The sequence below is a fragment of the Sciurus carolinensis genome, chromosome 11, assembly GCF_902686445.1.
Source record: "Sciurus carolinensis chromosome 11, mSciCar1.2, whole genome shotgun sequence".
In the NCBI taxonomy this organism is placed as follows: domain Eukaryota; kingdom Metazoa; phylum Chordata; class Mammalia; order Rodentia; family Sciuridae; genus Sciurus; species Sciurus carolinensis.
Window position 1 is genome coordinate 26,736,873 of NC_062223.1, and position 8,693 is coordinate 26,745,565.

Consider the following 8,693-nt stretch of genomic DNA (forward strand, 5'->3'; position numbering starts at 1 on the left):
CTCTTGCTCCCCTAACTTCATAGACTTTCCTGAGTATTTGCTCTGGGACTCCTGCACCCAGAGTCGCTGCCCAGACTCAATTTCTCACCCAGGGAAAATATTTCCATGGGTGGATTCTTTCCTCCAAAGAGAAAGTATCAAAATATATCTTTATTCTGACTTCCTACAAGACTGTTAAACTTTGTATGCATAAAATATACTATCTATATAAATACAAGTACTAATAAGGTACATCTCTACACCTTGTTTGAACAAGATTGGTTCTTACTGTACATACATTTTTGAAGTCTTTTTTTTCCAACTATATACCACTAACTCTTGAAAGAATCAGAAAAATGAAAAAAAAAATAGTTGCTTTATTTCTGATGATAATTACATGCAGCATTTAATATTTTAGCGTATCCTATAATCATTAGATTTTATATATTTGAGTTTTTCATGTAGTTTGTAACTTCACATAATCTGTAGCTCTCATTTCTTAATTTCTATTAATTTCAGTATTTTCTCTTGATGATTTAATTATTAATGGAGAAACATCTTATCCAAGAAAACCAGTCTTTAAGATGCTCTACAAAAAATTAATAAAATTCAATGAAAATTTATGAATAGTCCATCCGTGTCAATGAGAGATATGATTACAAAATGAGCAATTCATTTTTTACACAATTGAGGTGGAGATTAAATGCTCTTTTTCTGTTTCACAAGAAAAGTTTTATAAGCTATAGTAGAATTTATGGTCAATGAAAACTTAAGTTGGTTTTGGCTCAAAAATAAAGAATGAATAAATATTAACTCATGAAACATTGCATGAATAAGAATTCAAAGAGGAGAAGACCAGGTTAAAAAAAAAAAAAAAAACTAACTTGATGTGTTCATGAAATATATTTTGAATCAGTCAAGTATACTAGAATCTGGACAACACTAAGAGTTAATTCTAATTCTTTTCATCTGTCTGTCTTATATAAATCCCGATTTCAATAGCTTTGGAGAATCTGCTATGAACTACATTTCACTAAATGACATGGTCTTCTCTGTGGCTTCGTTTTTTCAAGGAGATGATAAAGAAAACATTGTCAGTAAATATCACATCTGGAAAAAAATCAGAGTGAGTTATATAACTTTTGTTGTAAAATTTTTAAATTCTAGAGGAGTAAAAATTTCCCTTATCTTGACTATCAATCAATTTTCTTTCATATGTAATCTCAATTGCCATTTTGTATTTAAGTAATATGAATGTTTTCTTCTCCATTTTCTGACATGAATGATACATAAAACACAGAAGTCTCCTGTTTTGCCTAGATTTGGGCAGTGAGAGAATGATAGAATGACATTCATATCAATGTTTAATGAGTGAGTCATTGCTTTTTTAAACTTTTCACCAGTGCTTTAAGGTGTGGCCTTTGATTATGGATAGAGAATGCATCATTCACTTGTGTTCTTCTGGACTCCTAAGATTTTATAGTGATTCATCATTGAAGATGTTTTGAAACTGCTTTTTGGAGAAACATACTGAGAATTTTTAATCAAAACAAACATGTAGTAGGATATATTTTCAAGTCAAATGAATATGAAGGTGTCATTTTCTAAATTCACAAAGGACAATAGGACTAAGAATACTACTTATTGCTCTCAGACTTTTCATCCAGAAACCTGTAGGCATTGTTCTATTGTCTTCTGCTGTCTGGTATTAGAGAACGATCCAACCATTTTTATTAGTAACTTATGAAAAGAATGTAATTAATAAAATCTTTTTCCAATATAAATTGGTACAGTTTGCTTTCCATATCATGTTTCTTTCATTTCCTCTCCTTCCAAATGCTGTTTACTACTGTTGAAATCATATTTTAAAATTTTACGGCATTAAAATGTTAAAATTATCATTATGGTTTCAAAATAAATCATTTGTTAGTATGTTGGTGTTATTTACCTTCTGCTATTTCAGTTAGAGATATTTTTTCTTCGATAATATAAAAATTAGTTTTGCTTTTTCTCTGATTATTTTGGAAATCTATCTCCCAAATCTACATTTCATACTATTTACAATTAATATGATTCCTCATTATCCATATTGGCATTTTTTTACTGTCACATAAACCAGTGATTTTGTTATTGGTTTTGTCAAACATAAAGGAGATAAAAAATGCCTACAAAAATGAATTATGCTCCAGGAAAATGTATTTGATATAATTTGTCTCTTTTTCTCTACAGTGGTGATTGAATTAATTTCTCTTAACTCTGTATTGGGACAAGCTGACATGCAATCATCACCAAATGGACAGTCTTGGAGCCACTCAATAATGCAGCTCTACCGGAAAGAGATAGTATCTGTTAATTATTCATCCTGTCCTTCTACATTCAAGTATATCTAATTTAAGAAACTACACAAAGGAAAATAATTCCATAAGCTTCTTTTTCAAAAATTGATACATTTCAATAATACAGAATAACAGGCTTCATTGGACCATCTTTATATATAATCACAATTATATCAATTTCATGCCCTTTTCAGACTGGCCTCCCTCCTCCAATCCTCTCCCTCCCTCTTCTTGGTCACCTTCTACTCTTAAGGTGCATTCCCTCTAGTTTCTTTCCTCTAGTCAACACATGAAGGAATACATAATAATTTCCTCCTGAGTCTGGCTTATTTTGTTCAAAATTATGGTCTCCAGTTCTATTTATTTTTCTGAAAATTACATAATTTTGTTGTTATTTAAGAATCAATAAAACTCTGAAGTATGCACATACCATATTTTCTTTAGGCATTCATCCATTGATAGACATCTAGTCTGGTTCCATAGTTTAGCTATTGAAAATTGTTATGTGATAAACATGGGTGTGCATGTATCACTAAAGTATGTCAAATTTAACTCAAAAAATTTAAGAGAAAATTATGACCATCACTTTTATTTACATTTCATATGAAATTCTATATGAAATTCTTCATTACATAATTGACTTTAGAATGCCATCATACAAGATATCTTGGATATAGTATCAAAAAATAAAGCTCAAAAATTAAAAAGAAAATATTTTTATTTCTGAAAACTACATTTAATCTACAAAATTTCTAAGGAATGATCAAATAGATTTCTGGTCTCATGAATAAATTACAGATTAAATGATTTATTAAAATTCAAAAGTAGCATGAGAATTGATTACATAACAAACTCAACTTTCTATTTAACCATATAGCACATGCATATGTTATATATATAAATATATATATTTCTACTTGATCTCTTTCCCAGTAGTGCAATTGTCTTTTTAGTAGCTATTCTTTATCTCCTGAGTTCAGACATTTATGAACCAACACTTTGCATTCAATAATTTGAAAACTAATAGTGCTCCTTAGAGACAAATAATTGGTTCCAGCCTGCATGGAGTTAGTTGGACATTAAACAATAGGAATCAATTATGTTTTTCTACTAAAAATACCTTTTGACACCAAACTTTCCTCATGGCCTTTTTCATCTCTGTGTTCCTCAGGGTGTAGATGAGGGGATTGAACATAGGAGCAATAATGGTGTAAAACAGATCAAAGATTTTGTCCGCAGGGAAAGTGGTAGAAGGTCTAAGGCAGGCAAATATGGAAGGTCCAAAGAATAAAATAACCACAGTGATATGAGACTCACAGGTAGAGAGGGCTTTGCGTCTTCCCTCTGCTGACTGATTTCTTAATGTGAATAGAATAATGACATAAGACGCAAACAAGAAAATAAATGGTACCAAGGCAGCCATTTCTGAATTGGCAACCATAAGGACACCAGTGATATGGGTATTAGTACAGGCAACTTGCAGCAAAGGAAAAATGTCACAGTAGTAGTGATCAATTTCATTGGGGCCACAGAAGGGCAACTAGATTATCATAAAGAACTGGGAAAAAGGAGAGGGCAGCTCCACCAGCCCAGGCAGCCAAGATCAGGATATTGCACCTGGTTCTGCTCAAGTAGTGCAGAGGTTTGCAGATGGCAATATAGCAATCAAAAACCATGACTGCCAGGATTAGTACTTCAGTCAGTCCAGAGAAGTGCATGACAAAGACCTGCAACATGCCGTTCCCATAGGAGATGGTGTTTCTTCCCACTAACTGATCACCAATCAGTTTGGGTGTCACACAGGAGGTATAGCAGATGTCCATAGGAGATAAGTGACTGAGGAAATAGTACATGGGTTGGTGAAACAGAGAACTGCATGCAATAGAGATGAGGATCAGAAGGTTTCCAAGATGGCAAGATAACAAAATAAGAAGAATATGAGACAAAATGTTTGTGTATTTTGGTCAGAAGAAAGGCCCATGAGAGTGAATTCTGATATGTTCCTCTGACTTTCCATATACTGCATGCCCTGTGCAAACATCTAAGTATCTGTTGGAAAATAAATTTGGGGAAATGCGTTTGTAATAGTATCACAATTGTGTACACAACAAGTCCTGGAAGTTAGTCGAACAAATCACACAAGCTGATTGATAAATCAATGCATTAATTTTATTTGTTCTTGGGATTTATAACTTACTTCTATAATAGTTCTTTTAAAATTTTTCCAGTAATTTTTCATAATGGTAATACTAAGAATACATTTTATTAATTTTTGAAATGTAAGATTTAAAATTGCTTTTTACCTAAAAGAAGAGATTTTACTGTTATTATTTATAACACTTAAAATCAGGAAAATAATTTAGTATAATGTAAAAACTGCTTTATAATTTTAACTATTTTCTATATTCATGAATGCATTTTCATTTTAGGTAAGGTTCCCTTTCCTTACCATGAAATATAACAGCTCTCTGAATTTCTATAGATTTAGGACCAAGGAATAAATTTGCATTTATTTTAAAAAACGCCTAAATTTTGAGCTTTGTGATTGGTGGGTAATTGTCCTTGAAACTCAGGTGAGAACTTGGGGATTGTGGGTACTGCATATTAAACTAAGATAGCAATTCTGCTGACTATAAAACAACAACAAATAGATCACAATATTTTTTTTTAAATAGTAAAATGAAAACATATAGGTTTTTGTCAAAGACTGACAATTTTACAAGTCATAACAAGATTTATCTTATTTAAATTTTAGGGACTGGGGACACAGCTCAGTTGGTAGGGTACTTGCCTTGCATGCACAAGGCCCTGGGTTCAATCCCAGCACCACAAAAAAATAAAATAAAATAAATAAATCTTAGTATTTATTTTTCACTACTGTCTTTTCTGTTTCAAGTTTCAATACAGAACAAAATATAATATTTAGAACAATTATCCATTAACTGACATAAAACCCTAAACCTTGTCAACATAAAACCCTAAAACTTTTCACCATAAACCAAAACGACACTTTACTTTCCATCATCAAAGTTTTAACAACAATGTTGAAAGTTCTTTTTCTGAACAAGGAAAGAATTGGTTTGCTAATAACTAATGAGCATTTTAATGCTAAAATAGTCTTACAATTTGCTAGGTAAAGAAGTTGTAAGTTTAAAAATTAATTATTCATTTAATATGGAGCTTTGATCTTTCATAACTCAATCAGAAATGCTTTTTTCTTACAATGAAACTGCATGAAATAGGCCTGTGAGAATGTAAAGTGTATGAGGCAATGAAAATGTTTTAAGGCATTATTAAGGAAATCTAAAGTGTGGTGAATGTATTTCTGTGTCTCTTACTACATTAGTGATTGTGTGCCCATGTCCTTATCTGAGTCTCACAGAACCCTACCATAAGCACTCTTTTTATACCCATTAACAGATGTGATATCTGAGGCCTTGAGAACTTCATGAATTTTGAAGCAAGTAGGAAGGTTTGAATCTGTCCAGGTTTGCAAGAGTCTGGAGCTGATACTGTATTCTCACTGTATTCTCTTTCCTGCTGTGGCCCTGGGCTAAGGAACACTCTGCTGTATTATATACTGATTTTAAATTTTAATAAATGGCTGCTGTCTGGTCCAATGACCTTGTAGGGTAAATTTACATTCCTGTTTTCTTGGTGACAATTTTTCACTGAATCTGGAGTGCATAGTACAGGAAACATTTAAGGATTTCTAAAGCATTGGGAAATAATGAAAATGGTTGTTTTAAAGTAAGATTAAGTACAAATTCTATCATGGTTGTATGTTTTTGAATTTCATCGACATTTTAAGGTATTTTGGTAACTCATTCATAAAAATCAGCTCATTTTTAACACACTGATTCTGTCATTCTTTCATTCACCTATTTAACGGGCCCATGCATAAGTACACATATACATAAGCATACACATACACATGTATACGTACACCCTACCAGACATTACTAGACTTATCAGTTATAGGTACAGGTGAGAACACAGTCACCCTTCAAGGCTGTGTGTAAAATTGAAAATTACATCAAAATCTGGAATCATTATCGAGGTGAAACATGGGTGCAACTTCTGATCCCACATCATTTTCTCCTTTTTTCATCAAGACATATTTTCACACATGAACAGAGGAACCATAGACTTTGACTTTTACAGGTGGATGGAGCCTGTAGAAAGGTCACTCCTACTTTGAGGTCCTTGCTATAAATGAAACATCTCCACCTCTTTCCCTGGTGATTCTGTAATAGGACATGGGCAGTACCCTGGGTTATGTGTTAAAATCCCAGATCTAGGAACCATTGTCGACTTGAACTTAAATCTTTAATAATGAACCTTTCATCTATGACATAAGATAAGACCTAGCACTGACTACTTCTAGCATTGGGTTCTGAAAAATTGCTCCTCTTGAATTATTTTATTTTGTCATCAACACAACATTGAATAATTATTGTTATAAATGTTTAAAATGATGAGTAATTAAAAAAAAACTCTCAACACCTAGTTTGTACTTTTTTATGTGCTAAATATATAGTTAAGATCTTTTGCCTAGGTCTTTCTCTTTTAAAAGGAATGAGTTAATTCACTTAAAGACCCAATTCAGTTCAGAGGTTTCAAGAAATATTTGAAGAGTAGCCATGCATTTTGATGGCATCTTAACTGCATGCTATTTCTTCTCTTTGTAGATAAGGCAGTCTTTGGTTGGCGATGGCGTCAACTAACCCAGCTCCTGTTCCATGCTCTCCAGGGATGTTTCTCAGTAATTCACTTCAGGAAGCCACTACTAATTAATCAAAACTGGCAATTGAGATAAAGACTACTTCTCATCCTTACTGCAACTGGATGCTGCCTGTCATCCATATTGCTGATCTATTTCTTCAAAGTTATGCAAAACCGAAGTATTGTAACTGAGTTTGTGCTCCTGGGGTTTTCACAGAATCCAAATGTTCAGAAAATAGTATTTACAGTATTTTTGTTAGTTTATATTGCAACTGTTTTGGGCAACATGCTGACTGTAGTGACCATCCTCTGCAGCCCTGCACTGCTGGGCTCCCCCATGTACTTTTTCTTGGCAGTCCTGTCCTTCCTAGATGCCTACTTCTCCTCTCTCATTGCCTCCAAAACAATTGCAGACTCCCTCTGTGAGAGGAAGACCATCTCCTTTGAAGGCTGCATGCTGCAGATCTTTGCTGAGCACTTCCTTGCTGGGGCAGAGATGATTGTCCTCACAGCCATGGCCTATGACTGCTATGTGGCCATTTGCAAACCCTTGCACTACTCTTCCATCATGAACAGGAGCCCCTGTGGCATTCAGGTGGGGGTGGTCTGGACAGGGGGCTTCTTGCATTACATCATATAGATTCTCTTACTTTCCAGCTGCCCTTTTGTGGACCCAACATTATCCATCCCATCTTGTGTGACTTGTACTCGTTGCTGAAGCTGTTCTGCACTGACACTTCTTTCACCTTTTGATGATGACCAACAGTGGGTCTATCTGCATCATAATCTTCTCCATGCTGCTTGTCTCCTATGGGGTCATCTTTTTCTCTCTGAGGACCATCGGTTCTGAAGGGCGTCAGAAAGCTTGGTCCACCTGTGGATCTCACATTGCTGTTGTGGTTTTGTTCTCTGTCCCATGCATATTTATGTACGCAAGGCCTCCATTCGCCTTCTCCTTTGACAAAATTGTAGCAATATTTTGCACTATGCCAACTCCCTTGCTTAATCCTCTGATTTACACTTTCAGGAGTAAGGACATAAAAAAGGTGTAAGGAAAATGTAGAAGAGATCGGCAGCAATTTATGATGAAAAATAAAGCATCAAACTTTTTAAATATTTAAAACAAAGTGCAAAGAAATCTCAATGGTCTTAGAAAAAAATACCCTGTTTGGACTGATGTAATATAATTGAAGGAAATCAAAGTATTAGAAAAAGCATCTCCATAGGGGGTCAAGAAACAACATGCCCACCTTTAGATTGCTCAGTTGGAATTCTGAATTCGAACTCAGTATCCCGTGTGTTAATTAAAAGAATTGAATTTTATGCTTACTTAGAATGTAATCATCAAAGGAAAAAGGAATGAAAACACATTACCCATCAATCTGTTTGCCATTAATCCCATGTTTTGAAAAACCTTTGTGGAGAACAGAAAAATATCTTAGAGATAAGAAACAAAAATTTAAAATATTCCAAGTGAAAAAATGCTTATATATGGGGCACTGATCTCAGCAACTGAGAAAAAAAATAATCAATACCCAACAAAGACAGAGTCAAGTATTTCCAGAACCTTAACTATAGGTCTCCCTGGAATACAGGACTCCATTATTCAGTAGTTCCATTACCATGAGTCACTTCATGAATTTTGGGAGATAC

General features: G+C 33.8%; 2 pseudogenes; one reads left to right on the forward strand and one right to left on the reverse strand.

Moving 5' to 3' along the window:
* Positions 1-3,408: 3,408 nt before the first annotated feature.
* Positions 3,409-4,332, reverse strand: LOC124960612 (olfactory receptor 4P4-like; annotated as a pseudogene).
* A 2,874-nt stretch (positions 4,333-7,206) lies between these two features.
* Positions 7,207-8,092, forward strand: LOC124959308 (olfactory receptor 4C15-like; annotated as a pseudogene).
* Positions 8,093-8,693: the final 601 nt, after the last annotated feature.